This window comes from Acipenser ruthenus, chromosome 8, assembly GCF_902713425.1.
Source record: "Acipenser ruthenus chromosome 8, fAciRut3.2 maternal haplotype, whole genome shotgun sequence".
NCBI classification, from domain to species: domain Eukaryota; kingdom Metazoa; phylum Chordata; class Actinopteri; order Acipenseriformes; family Acipenseridae; genus Acipenser; species Acipenser ruthenus.
Genome location: NC_081196.1, coordinates 35,001 through 52,457, shown reverse-complemented (window position 1 = coordinate 52,457; position 17,457 = coordinate 35,001). Strand labels below are relative to the sequence as shown.

Below are 17,457 nucleotides of genomic sequence, written 5' to 3'. Positions count from 1 at the left end.
ACTCGACTATCTACTCTCCTCCCTCCACTCTCTGTCTACCCCAACTGTCCTGTTAGGTGACTTCAATATCCATCTCTCCAACCCCAGCCACTCTGCTGGATTCCTCCCTCTCCTTCACTCCTTCAACTTCTGTCTCTCTCCATCCCCTCCTACCCACAAAGCTGGCCGTCAACTGGACCTCACCTTCTCCAGGGCCTGCTGCCCCTCCACCCTCTCTGTCACCCCACTGGACCTCTCTGATCACTATTTCATCTCTTTTTCTCTGTCTCTCCCCTCTCTCCCTGCTCCTCCTACCCCCACTGTCACCTCTCACCGTAACCTCCGCTCTCTCTGCCCCTCTGTCCTTGCCTCCACTGCTCTCTCACCTCCCTCCTATCGACTCCTTTTCACAACTCTCCATAGACTCTGCTACCTCCACCCTCTTCTCCTCCCTCACCTCCTCCCTTGACTCCCTCTGTCCCCTCACCTCCCAACCTGCTCACCCCTCCCCTCCCCAACCCTGGCTCTCCTCTGCGCTCCGCTCGCAAGAATCACACTGATATCTGCTGAAAAGAAATGGAAGAGAACCAAACTCCCTGCTGCCCTAGACCTTTACCGCACTCTCCTCTCCTCCTTCTCCTCTACTCTCTCCTCTGCTAAATGTACTTATTTCCAATCTGTAATCCAAGCCTCCACTAACAACCCACGTAAACTATTCTCTACCTTATCCTCCCTCCTAAATCCTCCCCCCTCCTCTATTTCCCCTGATGACTTTGCCTCCTTCTTCTCTTTTAAAATCTCAGGTATCCGCAAACTCTAACACCTTTCCCTCCCCCACATCCCCTCCTGCTCCAACCCCTACACCCACTGCATCCCCTACTAACTCACCCTCCTTCTCCACCTTCTCGCCCCTCTCAGACTCTGACCTCTCCTCCCTGCTACAGGGTCACAAACCCACCACGTGTGCCCTGGACCCCCTCTCCACTCACCTCTTTCAAGCTGCTGCTCCTGCTCTACTTCCCTTCATCTCCACCCTTCTCAACACCTCTTTCCCTCTGCATTCAAAAAAGCCACTATCACACCCCTCCTCAAAAAACCTACCCTCGACCCCACCTCCCTCCAGAGCTACCGTCCTGTCTCCCTTCTACCCTTCCTCGCCAAAACCCTCAAGCGGACTGTACACTGCCAGCTCTCTGCTTTCCTATCCAACCACTCTCTGCTCAACCCTCTCCAATCTGGCTTCCGCTCTGCTCACTGCACTGGCCTCCCTGCGTCCGCCACCCGTCAGCTGCAGCTCATCCAGAATTCCGCTGCCCACCTGGTGTTCTCTCTGCCTCGCTTCTCCCACGCAACTCCACTACTCCGCTTACTCCACTGGCTCCCGATCACCGCTCGCATCCAGTTCAAGACTCTTGTACTAGCCTACAGATGCCTTGACCAGACTGAACCCAGCTACCTCCAGACCCTCATCTCTCCCAACAACCCCACTCGACCTCTCCGCTCCGCCTGCACTAGAAGACTAGCTCTACCTCCGCTACGCTCCCCTGCCTTCAGAGCCCGCTCCTTCTCCACCCTCGCTCCACAGTGGTGGAATGACCTTCCTACAGATGTCAGGACTGCCCAGTCCCTGACCACATTCCTGCGCCTCCTCAAGACTCACCTCTTCAGACAGCACCTGTAGAACTCTGTTTTTCCCCTGGGACACTTATCACCCTTCCTTAAATGCGCTTTACTTGCTCTTATCTGCCCCCTATTTTACTGCATTTAATCCTGTACTTTAGAGTACTGTAATCAAGTGTTATTTAATCTGTAGTATTTTGTATTTAATTAGATCCTGATGTAACTATCACTGACACTGTTATCTGCTCCGTTATTGAATCGTATTTTGTCATACTTGTACTTGCTAGAACCAAAGTCATTGTATTTTTTTTATCTTTCTCTTAATTGTATTATTACCTGTTCTGTGATTCTTGAAATGTATTAAATAAATAAATAAATAAATAAATAAATAAATAAATAAATAATAATAAAACTGAACTTTGTTTCCCTGAGAACTCCACACTTGGTTGGTTTTTCAGGGAAAGAAAGATGCACTGGCCATCTGGCTCTTTTTGGATTTCTTTCTTTGTTTTTTTTGTTTTGGAGCTCCTTTTCTAGTGTAGGTCTATCGTGGAGTTTCTAATGTTCAGGCCTAGCGGGAAAGTTGTTTGTAGTTTGTTGATCCAGTCTTTTTCTCTCCATTTCCTTTCTCCGATTGTCCAGTTCTGGTTCCTCTCCAGCCCTGTAATTTTCAGAGATTCCAAGTTGTGTTGTAGAAAGTGTGCTACTAGAGGTGTTTGTGATTCTTTTTTGTGTTTGATATTATAGATGTGTTGTGTTAGTCTTACTCGGATAGTGTTGCCTGTTTCTCCAATGTAAATGATTTTGCATGTATCGCATTGTATTGCGTAGATGCAGTTCCTGCTGTTTTGTGTAAAGGTTTGTGGAATGTTGTATGTGATGTCTGTGGATTGGCTCCGGAGGGTGGAAAGTTGTAACATTACTTCCCTTGATTTAAATTCAACACTCCTCACAATATATCCGAGCATCTTGTTGGCCTTTTTTATAGCTTCCCCACATTGTCTAGAGGAAGACATTTCTGAGTCAACATAAACTGGCAGCATACTGACGAATAAATCCGATCTACTAATTGATATAAATTATACCTACAAAATTAATTTTAAATTATTTTTCATTAACATATCCGATCAACTTATTTCCTAGCCTAGGCTCGGTTACATTAGAAACAATGGAACCTCCCATTTAAATTCTAGAGCTTGATCAACTTATTTCCTGGGACAACGGCAACAGCAGACTCCAAACTGGGCTCTCATCTCATGCATCGATTCAACAATATGTAATCGCAGCTCGGGAAATTTAAGGGCAGAGGATCGATAAATGGATTGATTGTTGCTCCACTACTCCTCACTGTCTGCTACAGCACTGCGCACACTGGATACATGAGGATACAAGTACAGACAATAACTGACAATGTTGATGAACCTGTGCAAGCTGTGACCTGCAGGTTACTGTAGTCATGAATTAACCAGCTGACACTCGCAATGCAAGATGAGCACGTCCATACTGTCAGCTACACGTGAACTAACATGCTGAACTACATAAAGAAATGCTCCAGCCAGCATCCCATTCGTCACGAGAAGCTAGTCCTGATTCTCAGGTACAAACGCCCTCACACAATGTCGAGGGCAGACAGGCAAACTCTGCAGGACACTGTCCCTTAAAAGCGGCTCCAGGGCTCAGAGTCACAGGAGTGAGCCACACTGACCCTGACACTCACCACTACAAGTCACCTCTCCTCAAGAAAGAACCAGAATTGAAACGACTTCTCTTAAGTTCTGGATGTCACTCAGGCACACAGCCACACACTCCAGGAATCTGTCAAAGACAACAATAACGACCAAGCGAATGACATTCTATCAACTGCAGAGCAAACACTGGTCATGGAACGACCTTCAGAAGCATGTCAAACTATCTCATTATTAACAGATTAAAAAAATCAGGGGGGAAATTTTATTTCTGATAAATGTACTTGTTTTAATTAATTTTAAAGTTGCAAATAATCCAATGGAATGTCCTGATTAATTAATGTTTCATGGTATTATTATTTTTGAAATGTTTCTGTTAATCTGTTAATGTGTGTGATTGTTTCTGTATTGCTGCCCTCTTGGTCAGATCTGTCGCCAAAAAGAGATTTTGAATCTTAACGTGACTTCCTGGTTAAATAAAGGTTTTAAAAAAAACAAAAAAACATGATCCAAAATACAGTGACCCTGTGTGGCAGTCACCCACAGTGCAGCACAAACACCCCACATGACAGATCAGTGACCCACAGTGCAGCACAAACACCCCTCATGACAGATCAGTGACCCACAGTGCAGCACAAACACCCCACATGGCAGATCAGTGAAACACAAACACCCCTCATGACAGATCAGTGACCCACAGTGCAGCACAAACACCCCACATGACAGATCAGTGAAACACAAACACCCCACATGACAGATCAGTGACCCACAGTGCAGCACAAACACCCCACATGACAGATCAGTGAAACACAGTGCAGCACAAACACCCCTCATGACAGATCAGTGACCCACAGTGCAGCACAAACACCCCACATGACAGATCAGTGAAACACAGTGCAGCACAAACACCCCACATGACAGATCAGTGAAACACAGTGCAGCACAAACACCCCTCATGACAGATCAGTGACCCACAGTGCAGCACAAACACCCCACATGACAGATCAGTGACCCACAGTGCAGCACAAACACCCCTCATGACAGATCAGTGACCCACAGTGCAGCACAAACACCCCACATGACAGATCAGTGAAACACAAACACCCCTCATGACAGATCAGTGACCCACAGTGCAGCACAAACACCCCACATGACAGATCAGTGACCCACAGTGCAGCACAAACACCCCTCATGACAGATCAGTGACCCACAGTGCAGCACAAACACCCCACATGACAGATCAGTGACCCACAGTGCAGCACAAACACCCCACATGACAGATCAGTGAAACACAGTGCAGCACAAACACCCCACATGACAGATCAGTGAAACACAGTGCAGCACAAACACCCCTCATGACAGATCAGTGACCCACAGTGCAGCACAAACACCCCACATGACAGATCAGTGACCCACAGTGCAGCACAAACACCCCACATGACAGATCAGTGACCCACAGTGCAGCACAAACACCCCACATGACAGATCAGTGAAACACAAACACCCCACATGACAGATCAGTGACCCACAGTGCAGCACAAACACCCCACATGACAGATCAGTGACCCACAGTGCAGCACAAACACCCCTCATGACAGATCAGTGACCCACAGTGCAGCACAAACACCCCACATGACAGATCAGTGACCCACAGTGCAGCACAAACACCCCACATGACAGATCAGTGAAACACAAACACCCCACATGACAGATCAGTGACCCACAGTGCAGCACAAACACCCCACATGACAGATCAGTGAAACACAAACACCCCTCATGACAGATCAGTGACCCACAGTGCAGCACAAACACCCCACATGACAGATCAGTGAAACACAGTGCAGCACAAACACCCCACATGACAGATCAGTGAAACACAGTGCAGCACAAACACCCCTCATGACAGATCAGTGACCCACAGTGCAGCACAAACACCCCACATGACAGATCAGTGACCCACAGTGCAGCACAAACACCCCTCATGACAGATCAGTGACCCACAGTGCAGCACAAACACCCCACATGACAGATCAGTGAAACACAAACACCCCTCATGACAGATCAGTGACCCACAGTGCAGCACAAACACCCCACATGACAGATCAGTGACCCACAGTGCAGCACAAACACCCCACATGACAGATCAGTGAAACACAAACACCCCACATGACAGATCAGTGACCCACAGTGCAGCACAAACACCCCACATGACAGATCAGTGACCCACAGTGCAGCACAAACACCCCTCATGACAGATCAGTGACCCACAGTGCAGCACAAACACCCCACATGACAGATCAGTGACCCACAGTGCAGCACAAACACCCCACATGACAGATCAGTGAAACACAAACACCCCACATGACAGATCAGTGACCCACAGTGCAGCACAAACACCCCACATGACAGATCAGTGAAACACAAACACCCCACATGACAGATCAGTGACCCACAGTGCAGCACAAACACCCCACATGACAGATCAGTGAAACACAGTGCAGCACAAACACCCCTCATGACAGATCAGTGACCCACAGTGCAGCACAAACACCCCACATGACAGATCAGTGAAACACAGTGCAGCACAAACACCCCACATGACAGATCAGTGAAACACAGTGCAGCACAAACACCCCTCATGACAGATCAGTGACCCACAGTGCAGCACAAACACCCCACATGACAGATCAGTGACCCACAGTGCAGCACAAACACCCCACATGACAGATCAGTGACCCACAGTGCAGCACAAACACCCCTCATGACAGATCAGTGACCCACAGTGCAGCACAAACACCCCACATGACAGATCAGTGAAACACAAACACCCTTCATGACAGATCAGTGACCCACAGTGCAGCACAAACACCCCACATGACAGATCAGTGACCCACAGTGCAGCACAAACACCCCTCATGACAGATCAGTGAAACACAGTGCAGCACAAACACCCCTCATGACAGATCAGTGAAACACAAACACCCCTCATGACAGATCAGTGACCCACAGTGCAGCACAAACACCCCACATGACAGATCAGTGACCCACAGTGCAGCACAAACACCCCACATGACAGATCAGTGCAGCACAAACACCCCTCATGACAGATCAGTGACCAACAGTGCAGCACAAACACCCCACATGACAGATCAGTGAAACACAAACACCCCTCATGACAGATCAGTGACCCACAGTGCAGCACAAACACCCCACATGACAGATCAGTGACCCACAGTGCAGCACAAACACCCCACATGACAGATCAGTGAAACACAAACACCCCACATGACAGATCAGTGACCCACAGTGCAGCACAAACACCCCACATGACAGATCAGTGACCCACAGTGCAGCACAAACACCCCTCATGACAGATCAGTGACCCACAGTGCAGCACAAACACCCCACATGACAGATCAGTGACCCACAGTGCAGCACAAACACCCCACATGACAGATCAGTGACCCACAGTGCAGCACAAACACCCCACATGACAGATCAGTGAAACACAAACACCCCACATGACAGATCAGTGACCCACAGTGCAGCACAAACACCCCACATGACAGATCAGTGACCCACAGTGCAGCACAAACACCCCTCATGACAGATCAGTGACCCACAGTGCAGCACAAACACCCCACATGACAGATCAGTGACCCACAGTGCAGCACAAACACCCCACATGACAGATCAGTGACCCACAGTGCAGCACAAACACCCCTCATGACAGATCAGTGACCCACAGTGCAGCACAAACACCCCACATGACAGATCAGTGAAACACAGTGCAGCACAAACACCCCACATGACAGATCAGTGACCCACAGTGCAGCACAAACACCCCTCATGACAGATCAGTGAAACAGTGCAGCACAAACACCCCACATGACAGATCAGTGACCCACAGTGCAGCACAAACACCCCTCATGACAGATCAGTGACCCACAGTGCAGCACAAACACCCCACATGACAGATCAGTGACCCACAGTGCAGCACAAACACCCCACATGACAGATCAGTGAAACACAAACACCCCACATGACAGATCAGTGACCCACAGTGCAGCACAAACACCCCACATGACAGATCAGTGAAACACAAACACCCCACATGACAGATCAGTGACCCACAGTGCAGCACAAACACCCCACATGACAGATCAGTGAAACACAGTGCAGCACAAACACCCCTCATGACAGATCAGTGACCCACAGTGCAGCACAAACTCCCCACATGACAGATCAGTGAAACACAGTGCAGCACAAACACCCCACGTGACAGATCAGTGACCCACAGTGCAGCACAAACACCCCTCATGACAGATCAGTGACCCACAGTGCAGCACAAACACCCCACATGACAGATCAGTGACCCACAGTGCAGCACAAACACCCCACATGACAGATCAGTGACCCACAGTGCAGCACAAACACCCCTCATGACAGATCAGTGAAACACAGTGCAGCACAAACACCCCTCATGACAGATCAGTGAAACACAAACACCCCTCATGACAGATCAGTGACCCACAGTGCAGCACAAACACCCCACATGACAGATCAGTGACCCACAGTGCAGCACAAACACCCCACATGACAGATCAGTGCAGCACAAACACCCCTCATGACAGATCAGTGACCAACAGTGCAGCACAAACACCCCACATGACAGATCAGTGAAACACAAACACCCCTCATGACAGATCAGTGACCCACAGTGCAGCACAAACACCCCACATGACAGATCAGTGACCCACAGTGCAGCACAAACACCCCACATGACAGATCAGTGAAACACAAACACCCCACATGACAGATCAGTGACCCACAGTGCAGCACAAACACCCCACATGACAGATCAGTGACCCACAGTGCAGCACAAACACCCCTCATGACAGATCAGTGACCCACAGTGCAGCACAAACACCCCACATGACAGATCAGTGACCCACAGTGCAGCACAAACACCCCACATGACAGATCAGTGAAACACAAACACCCCACATGACAGATCAGTGACCCACAGTGCAGCACAAACACCCCACATGACAGATCAGTGACCCACAGTGCAGCACAAACACCCCTCATGACAGATCAGTGACCCACAGTGCAGCACAAACACCCCACATGACAGATCAGTGACCCACAGTGCAGCACAAACACCCCACATGACAGATCAGTGACCCACAGTGCAGCACAAACACCCCTCATGACAGATCAGTGACCCACAGTGCAGCACAAACACCCCACATGACAGATCAGTGAAACACAGTGCAGCACAAACACCCCACATGACAGATCAGTGACCCACAGTGCAGCACAAACACCCCTCATGACAGATCAGTGAAACAGTGCAGCACAAACACCCCACATGACAGATCAGTGACCCACAGTGCAGCACAAACACCCCACATGACAGATCAGTGACCCACAGTGCAGCACAAACACCCCACATGACAGATCAGTGAAACACAAACACCCCACATGACAGATCAGTGACCCACAGTGCAGCACAAACACCCCACATGACAGATCAGTGAAACACAAACACCCCACATGACAGATCAGTGACCCACAGTGCAGCACAAACACCCCACATGACAGATCAGTGAAACACAGTGCAGCACAAACACCCCTCATGACAGATCAGTGACCCACAGTGCAGCACAAACACCCCACATGACAGATCAGTGAAACACAGTGCAGCACAAACACCCCACATGACAGATCAGTGAAACACAGTGCAGCACAAACACCCCTCATGACAGATCAGTGACCCACAGTGCAGCACAAACACCCCACATGACAGATCAGTGACCCACAGTGCAGCACAAACACCCCACATGACAGATCAGTGACCCACAGTGCAGCACAAACACCCCACATGACAGATCAGTGACCCACAGTGCAGCACAAACACCCCTCATGACAAATCAGTGACCCACAGTGCAGCACAAACACCCCACATGACAGATCAGTGAAACACAGTGCAGCACAAACACCCCACATGACAGATCAGTGACCCACAGTGCAGCACAAACACCCCTCATGACAGATCAGTGAAACAGTGCAGCACAAACACCCCTCATGTCAGATCAGTGAAACGCTGATGTACAGGTAAGTAAGCTGGGCTGAGTTGAGTGGGGGACGGAGGGGGGTGATGCTGGGACACCAGAATCACCGTCGAGCCCTCTTGAGGTGTCGTGGGCTAGTCGACGAAACACTGAGGATGGAAGGTGCCCACTTGAAAACCTCAGAGATGTACCCTACTTAGCTCAATCCAGACGGTTGTCATGCTGATGCGCTGGGGAGGCCGCACTATGGTTGATCCCCGGAGCCAGCATCGCAGCCGTTGTGTGTGCTGATGCGCCAGGGAGGCAAAATAAGCTGATCCCTGGAGCCAGCATTACACTTCAGCCATTAACACCAGACAGAAGGATATCTACATCATCATATGGAAGGAAACGTAAATGGATGGAGACACATATGGATCACATTAGTTTACTGTAAAGCTACGTCTTAGTTGGTGCTTATCTTGGTGAGAGCCGAGTTCAAATCAGCATGAAGTTTTAACATCTACTCTCGTGTAATGGAAATCATAAGTTTTAGAATAAAAATAGCATTATTCCCTCACATGGCTCATCTTGACCACTAGAGGTCTCCTGAAACATGGTCAGCCAGGATAATGAATGTTCAAGTCATTGTTTATGGAGTAATGGGTGGTTTTGTTGTCTAATTAAATCCACCTGTATTATCAAATCATGCAAACTAAACAATTTACATTATGAAAAGTGGAGTTCACTATCTTAAGCCAAGTCTTCCAACTTGATGCATTCAAAACTTCACCTAAAAATAACATACAAGATCACTGTGCAATCTCCCCTACAGTGCAGCGTGCTTTAAATGAACAAGCATGCCCTGTGAATGCCAGCAGTGTCTCCCCTGCAGTGCAGCATGCTTTAAATGAACAAGCATGCCCTGTGAATGCCAGCGGTGTCTCCCCTACAGTGCAGCGTGCTTTAAATGAACAAGCATGCCCTGTGAATGCCAGCGGTGTCTCCCCTGCAGTGCAGCATGCTTTAAATGAACAAGCATGCCCTGTGAATGCCAGCGGTGTCTCCCCTACAGTGCAGCATGCTTTAAATGAACAAGCATGCCCTGTGAATGCCAGCGGTGTCTCCCCTACAGTGCAGCATGCTTTAAATGAACAAGCATGCCCTGTGAATGCCAGCGGTGTCTCCCCTGCAGTGCAGCATGCTTTAAATGAACAAGCATGCCCTGTGAATGCCAGCGGTGTCTCCCCTACAGTGCAGCGTGCGTACAATCAGTTGCATCACAGTACAGTAGATCACTCACATTACAAGACAAATCCACAAACAGCAGCCTTCAGAGAGTCCCTCCACTGCGATGACTTTGTTATTTCACATGCAGACACGGTGCTGTCTCCCACTCCTGCTCACAACGGCAAAACCAAAACCACATGAAAAGGATACTTCTCTCATCAGGCCCCATATTCAAAGTGTCACTTCATCACCTAAAATTAAAAAAAAAATTAAACAATCTATAAATGCTTTCAGCCTAGTTGGACATTATATACAACTTTACCTGTCCCACAAGTGTCCCCCAAAAAATACATAGCATGCACCCCAAGTTGAAAGAGGCAGCATTAACCCAGTCCCTGACCACATTCCGGCGCCTCCTTAAGACTCACCTCTTCAAACAGCACCTGTAGAACTCCTCTGTTGTATCCTGGGACACTATCACCCTTCATTTAAATATGCTTTATTTTGCTCTTATCTGCCCCCTATTTTACTGCATTTAATCCTGTACCTCAGAATATTGTAATCTCCCAAGTGTTTAATCTGTAGTATTTTGTACTTAATCATATCCTGATGTAACTATCACTACTTAATCATATCCTGATGTAACTTTCACTATTATCTGCTGTATTATTGAATTGTGGTTTGTCACACTTGAGAATTATTGTATTTCTTGTTCTTATTGTATGACTTATATTGTAACACTTGAATGTATTTGTATTTGCTTGCGATTGTAAGTCGCCCTGGATAAGGGCGTCTGCTAAGAAATAAATAAATAATAATAATAATAATAATAATCCTTACAATAGTTGCAGGGAAGAACAACTTCTGCATTAATTAACTGCATTGAAATCAAGACAATCACGGCTATATAAAGAATCATTAAATACAATCACAAGTGTTACTAACTACCTTAACAAACAGTTACTCCGGGTTCAAATACAGTCAGCACTCTTTATTGCCACTCAATATTATTTTGAAAATATCACTTGCCAAAAGAGACGACATGTGGCACTGTAATACAGAACATACTTTTAAATCCGGTGTGCATTGTAGCAGTGTGTGTGTGTGTGTTTATTGTGTTCAGGTTACCTTGTGTAGCTGCTCGGGACTCTCACTGTGTGTGTGTGTGTGTGTGTGTGTGTGTGTGTAGCAGTGTGTGTGTTTATTGTGTTCAGGTTACCTTGTGTAGCTGCTCCAGACTCTCACTGTGTGTGTGTGTGTGTGTGTGTGTGTGTGTGTAGCAGTGTGTGTGTTTATTGTGTTCAGGTTACCTTGTGTAGCTGCTCCAGACTCTCACTCTGTGTGTGTGTGTGTGTGTGTTTATTGTGTTCAGGTTACCTTGTGTAGCTGCTGCAGACTCTCACTGTGTGTGTGTGTGTGTGTGTGTGTGTGTGTGTGTTTATTGTGTTCAGGTTACCTTGTGTAGCTGCTCCAGACTCTCACTGTGTGTGTGTGTGTGTGTGTGTGTGTATATAGCAGTGTGTGTTTATTGTGTTCAGGTTACCTTGTGTAGCTGCTCCAGTCTCTCACTGTGTCTGTGTGTGTGTGTGTGTGTGTGTATATAGCAGTGTGTGTGTCTACTGTGTTCAGGTTACCTTGTGTTGCTGCTCCAGACTCTCACTGTGTCTGTGTGTGTGTGTGTGTGTTTATTGTGTTCAGGTTAGCTTGTGTAGCTGCTCCAGACTCTCACTGTGTGTCTGTGTGTGTGTGTGTGTATATAGCAGTGTGTGCGTTTATTGTGTTCAGGTTAGCTTGTGTAGCTGCTCCAGACTCTCACTGTGTGTGTGTGTGTGTGTGTGTGTGTGTCTGTGTGTATAGCAGTGTGTGTGTTTATTGTGTTCAGGTTACCTTGTGTAGCTGCTCCAGACTCTCACTGCGTCTGCAGGGCTGAAGTGTTTGTTCAGAAGAGCAGGCAGGCTGTGCCACACTGACCCGGGGTGAGGCGAGGCGTGAGAGGAGGGGTGAGGTGAGGGGCGAGATGAGGGGTGATCTGTGCTGTGCTGTGCTGTGCTGTGCTGTTCAGCCTACCTGCCAGCGCCTTGCCTTTGTAGAGGAGTCCCTGTTGATTGACAGGTATGTTGAGCCTGTCAGAGACCAGACTCCAGACTGTGGAGACCTTCTCATCCTCACAGACCTGTCAAGAGGCAAGAACACACAGACACACAGTGAGGGGACGAGCATTAAAACACTGAAACCACATCTTCATCCTCACCGGACAGGCGAGAGACAACACACACACACACACACACACACACACACACACACACAGTATCAGAGCAATCTAGCGAGGGGACGGTCGAGTATTGTCAAGAGCAAAAACACACTTTCATAAAAATTGCTGCTTTTGTATTATTATGGTCTGTATGTGTGGCATGCTATAGAAATGTATTGTGGTTTGTTCTTTTTTTGTGCTCTGTACTGTACAGTGCTTTGTGAAACGCTTGTACAAAAATCGCTATATAAATGCAATAAATAAATAAATAAATAAATACACTGGAAGTGCTTCACATTGTCACAGACCAGTATTATGAACTTGCTCTTGGTCTACAGCCATAATATTGTGTGAGAATTATTTCTCAGTCTCACAGATGAACCGACATTTAATGCAAGGGCCGAAAACAATATGTCAATTTAAACACAATAGCAACACTGAGGTGAAGATACAAGCCCAACACATTTCTCTTAGAGGTAGTCGAGCAAAGCAAGAGGCGAGGACGGACACATCTGCTGGAAACGCATGGATTTGAATTTGTTTCCAGGTTCATTTCAACACACAGCCCTACACGCGTGAGACACTCTAGCCTGCATGTATTCCGCTCACGTGTGCAGGAGTGACGGCAGGCGCAAGAACGCTGTGTGTTGTGTGTGGAGAGAGTTCGGGTGCGTTCACGACACGCAGACTTCCGTCATTCTGCGCAGAATCCGCACAGAATCGGAGCAAGTAGCCAAGGAATTTTCGGAATCTTTGCAGAATCTGCGCAGACTTAACAAAGTCTGCCTCTCGTGAACGCACCCCCTGTATTCTTAAATCGTGGGTCACGTGATTACGAGGCACACACTGACAAACCCCACACATTGTGTTTTTTCAGTTTATATCTTGTTAAAACAGAAAACTATGTTAATTAAAACAATAAACTCCACACAAATACATAAACAACACAGTGAATTCCAATCAGAAATTACAGTTTAAGTGACTAATGTAATCGACCACCATGGATCCCAAAATGATCCAATACATTTCAATGCTGCAGGGAACAAGAACAACAATAAAAACAGCGACGCCACTCCTTCACAACTCGTGTGCAGCGAACACCCAACAATAAAAAGAAATTAACACACACCCGGTGATATTAAAACCATGAAGAGGCAACAACCTCGTGTGTGCACAATAAAGCATTAGCGGGGGCAATCAGATAAATCATCCATAGCAAAAAACAACACAGCAACATTAATTTGCGGTCCATTGTCGGACTGGGTCCGACATTGCAATTATTCCTCACAGGTCCTTTCTCAGACTGGGTCCGACATCATTATAGCAACGCAATAAACGGATGTTTAGTCGTTTTTTCTCCGGAAAAAGCCGAGAAAACCATTCAATTGCCGAGTGGGAGCGACAGGAGCCGAGACAAGTCGAAAAAAAAAAGGCGTATCTCATGAATAGTCATATATGGTATCAGGTATCAGATAACGGGGCGTTCATAGTAAACAAGCTGGCTGAGTGCGTCAGCGCACAGAGACTATCATGGACATTTGTAGAGCTTTTTTCAGATGTTATTGTAATAAAATAATGACTTGGATCGCATTATTGAGGAGTTTGGTGATAAAACGAGTGATCCGGAGATGATCGATCGGTATGTACGACTATTATTATTATTATTATTATTATTATTATTATTATTATTTCTTACATAGGTAAACGCTATAGCAAACGAAAGGGTGGGGCGGGGCTGGAGATGCCTAGTGAGTGCTTTGTTGATATGCAGGGCCATTTAAACCCGTTTGACTGAAAAAAAATACTTTTAAACAGCGCGTCTAAAATTAACTGCGCGTGTGAAAACCTGACGTGCCTGTTGCGCACTTAATAAATGGACTGCAAAGGGTTAAAACAAACACAGAAAACGGAGGCTGGCGCGCTGTCGATTATGACAAACAAAAAGGATGAGATGAAGCCGTACAGCCAAAACACAAGCCCCTTAAACAGGTGTAAATAACAATACGGTTTTGTTTTACCTGAGGAGAATCCTCCTATTGCGATGTGAAACTCCAGGCAAGCATGGGGGCGGACATTCTGTGAAGCGCGCATGCTGACGTAGGCTTTGTTATGATCGTGAACGCGCCTGATGGAAGTCTGTGGGGACCCTGCTTTCACTGCTCGTGCTGTGCCCTGTAGCTCAATATGCAGGGGTTATTTTTTTATATTAAAAAAGCCGTTTTGTGGCTTTCCAAAGACGTATCATGCGTCTGGATCGGATGTTCGTAGACAAAATGATAATTGTTTACATTTGGTCAAATACAAGATTGCATGTAGTTTCCGAACATCTCCCCCTGGTGGTTAATTGCGGTGTTTACGGCAGAATAATTCAATGGATTTCTCCATATCCCGTATATTTTCATATTACCCATAATTCAATTTGTGACACTTAACTGGAAAGGTACATATATTTAAAATTAAATATATATTTTTAATAATTAAAATTGTATAAAACATTGAACATATATTATCCACAAACGCCGTTTTGGTAACAATATAATATTTGAACTTATTTTAATATATAAATTAATGGGTAGTAACCCTAAATTGAATTTTACTTGGTTATACGAATTATAAATAGCTATTGGAATGACGTAATTAGCATATATCCCAATTATCCTGAATTGTAAAATACTGATTTGTGAGGAATAAATGAAAAGTTATGTGTAATATATATATATAGATATATATTTTTTAATTTCAAAGAATTAAATTGTATAAAACATTAACCATATAATCCTCAATGACCACTTTGGTGACAATATAATATTTTTTATCATTTTAAGATAGAAATATACTGTAATAAAATCAAACCACAAATAGACTTTGGACTAATTATATGAGTTATAAATAACAATTGAACTCTTTATATATTATATAGCAAGAGCTGTGTGGCTTGAGCTAGTGATTGTGCTTGGTATGAGTGAAGTGGCTGAGATGAACGTGTGTGAGTAAATACAGTGCTGAGAAAGAAGGCTGACTGGAGAGAGAGAGAGATGGGAGCCCCCCAGGAAAGGAAAGGGGGGGTGGGTGGAGAGATGGGAAGAAGAGAGAGGGACAATGTGGAGGGGCGCGGAGGATGAAGAGGGGCAAAGACGAGCCACGCGCGTCAAAAAGACCAGCGCGCGCTGGCCTTTTTGACGCGCGTGGCTCGTCTTTGCCCCTCTTCATCCTCCGCGCCCCTCCACATTGGACATAGACCACCCCCCCCGACCACTGCCTCTTGACCCATGACCATTCACTTATGAGCCCTTCAACCTTTTAGGATATACATTTTATTTTCTTTTATACATTTTAACCCTTTAGACCCCTGAATAATTAAAGAACCCTTTTGGAGATTCCTTGAAATTTTTGCAAAAAACAGATTTCACTTGACTTATTGAAATAACTGTCTTGGAAATTCTATTGAAAGGAAGAGAGACTGTAGATTCTCAAACAGCAAGCTTTATTAAGATTTGCAAACCTGGAACCTGTCACAACACTCAGTGCAGAGTCAGTTTGAGAACAAGCCCACATAACACTGCCAAACTTGGATATTTATAGGTACCTCCACAAACTGTCTATGTGACAGTTGGGCATGTAGCAACTTGAGCAAAACTCTTGCATACAGAGGAGACAGAGACCATATTTTTAGTAGAACAGACAGTCAAAAGGGTGGCTCAAAATTATCTTCATGACTCATAACTTCTACTTTTGCAATTGGTTGCCACATTGTAACGGTTTGAAACTAAAAGCTTCAGCCAACAGCGAATAAAACAAAAAAAAAACGAGGGTCCTCAATTAACAAATTTAATGCCACACACACCAGTAAACTACACACAAGTGAATCGCAAATGATTTAAGACAAGCCCACAAATAGTAGAGGGTAAAGCAACAAACAATTTTAAAGTCTGGCAAGGAAATAAAGATATGAAATAGCGAATTACTAATATAGTAAAAAAAACTTATAAATGTATAAGTTATATATATATATAACAAAAATTATCACACACATATCACTCATGCAAAACAATGTCCCGAACAAATCAAGCCCAAAAAACAATCCAAGTAATCCAACCGAGCAAAAAAGAAACAAATGCAAAAAATGGAAACAACCCCAGAATGATCTCACCTGACTGTTTGTTTGTTTGTTGATGCTTATTCTGTAGTTCCAGTGGCAGTCCAACAGCAACAAGTTGTCCAAGAGATGCTCCAAGGTAGGTATAGTTCTTATTTAATATAATTTTCTTGTAAATAAAATCCTGAAAGTCAACTGGAACCCATTCAGAACCTGCACACAAACCACACCGCCATACACAAAATGGAGGAACCCAGAACACAAAACCTGCCTCCCTTCAACCCTCTACCTGTTTAAAAAAGAACAAAGGCTCATGGGAGTTCAGCCTTCTTAAAGGGGAATCCTTAATTAAATAGATACAATAATTAAGAAGTTACCTGGCCAGGCATTTTAACTAAAGGGAGTGTTTATTTAAACACTTGTGTGGCTAGTGCCACAACATGTTAGCGTTCACATTTAGAAGACAGGATGCTTGGTGCTATCTGTGGATACCCCTCTTGCTGACAGCGGCATTATTCTGCACGCAGCTATTTGTTGCAA

The 17,457-nt window shown here is 45.8% G+C and overlaps 1 long non-coding RNA gene across 1 annotated transcript; it reads right to left on the bottom strand.

The window, feature by feature from the left end:
* Positions 1-10,511: 10,511 nt before the first annotated feature.
* Positions 10,512-17,414, bottom strand: LOC131737658 (uncharacterized). The gene is made up of 3 exons (XR_009329296.1): positions 16,972-17,414; positions 12,638-12,743; positions 10,512-10,821 (listed from the first exon to the last, which is right to left on the bottom strand). It is a non-coding gene; the product is annotated as an uncharacterized LOC131737658 (long non-coding RNA).
* Positions 17,415-17,457: the final 43 nt, after the last annotated feature.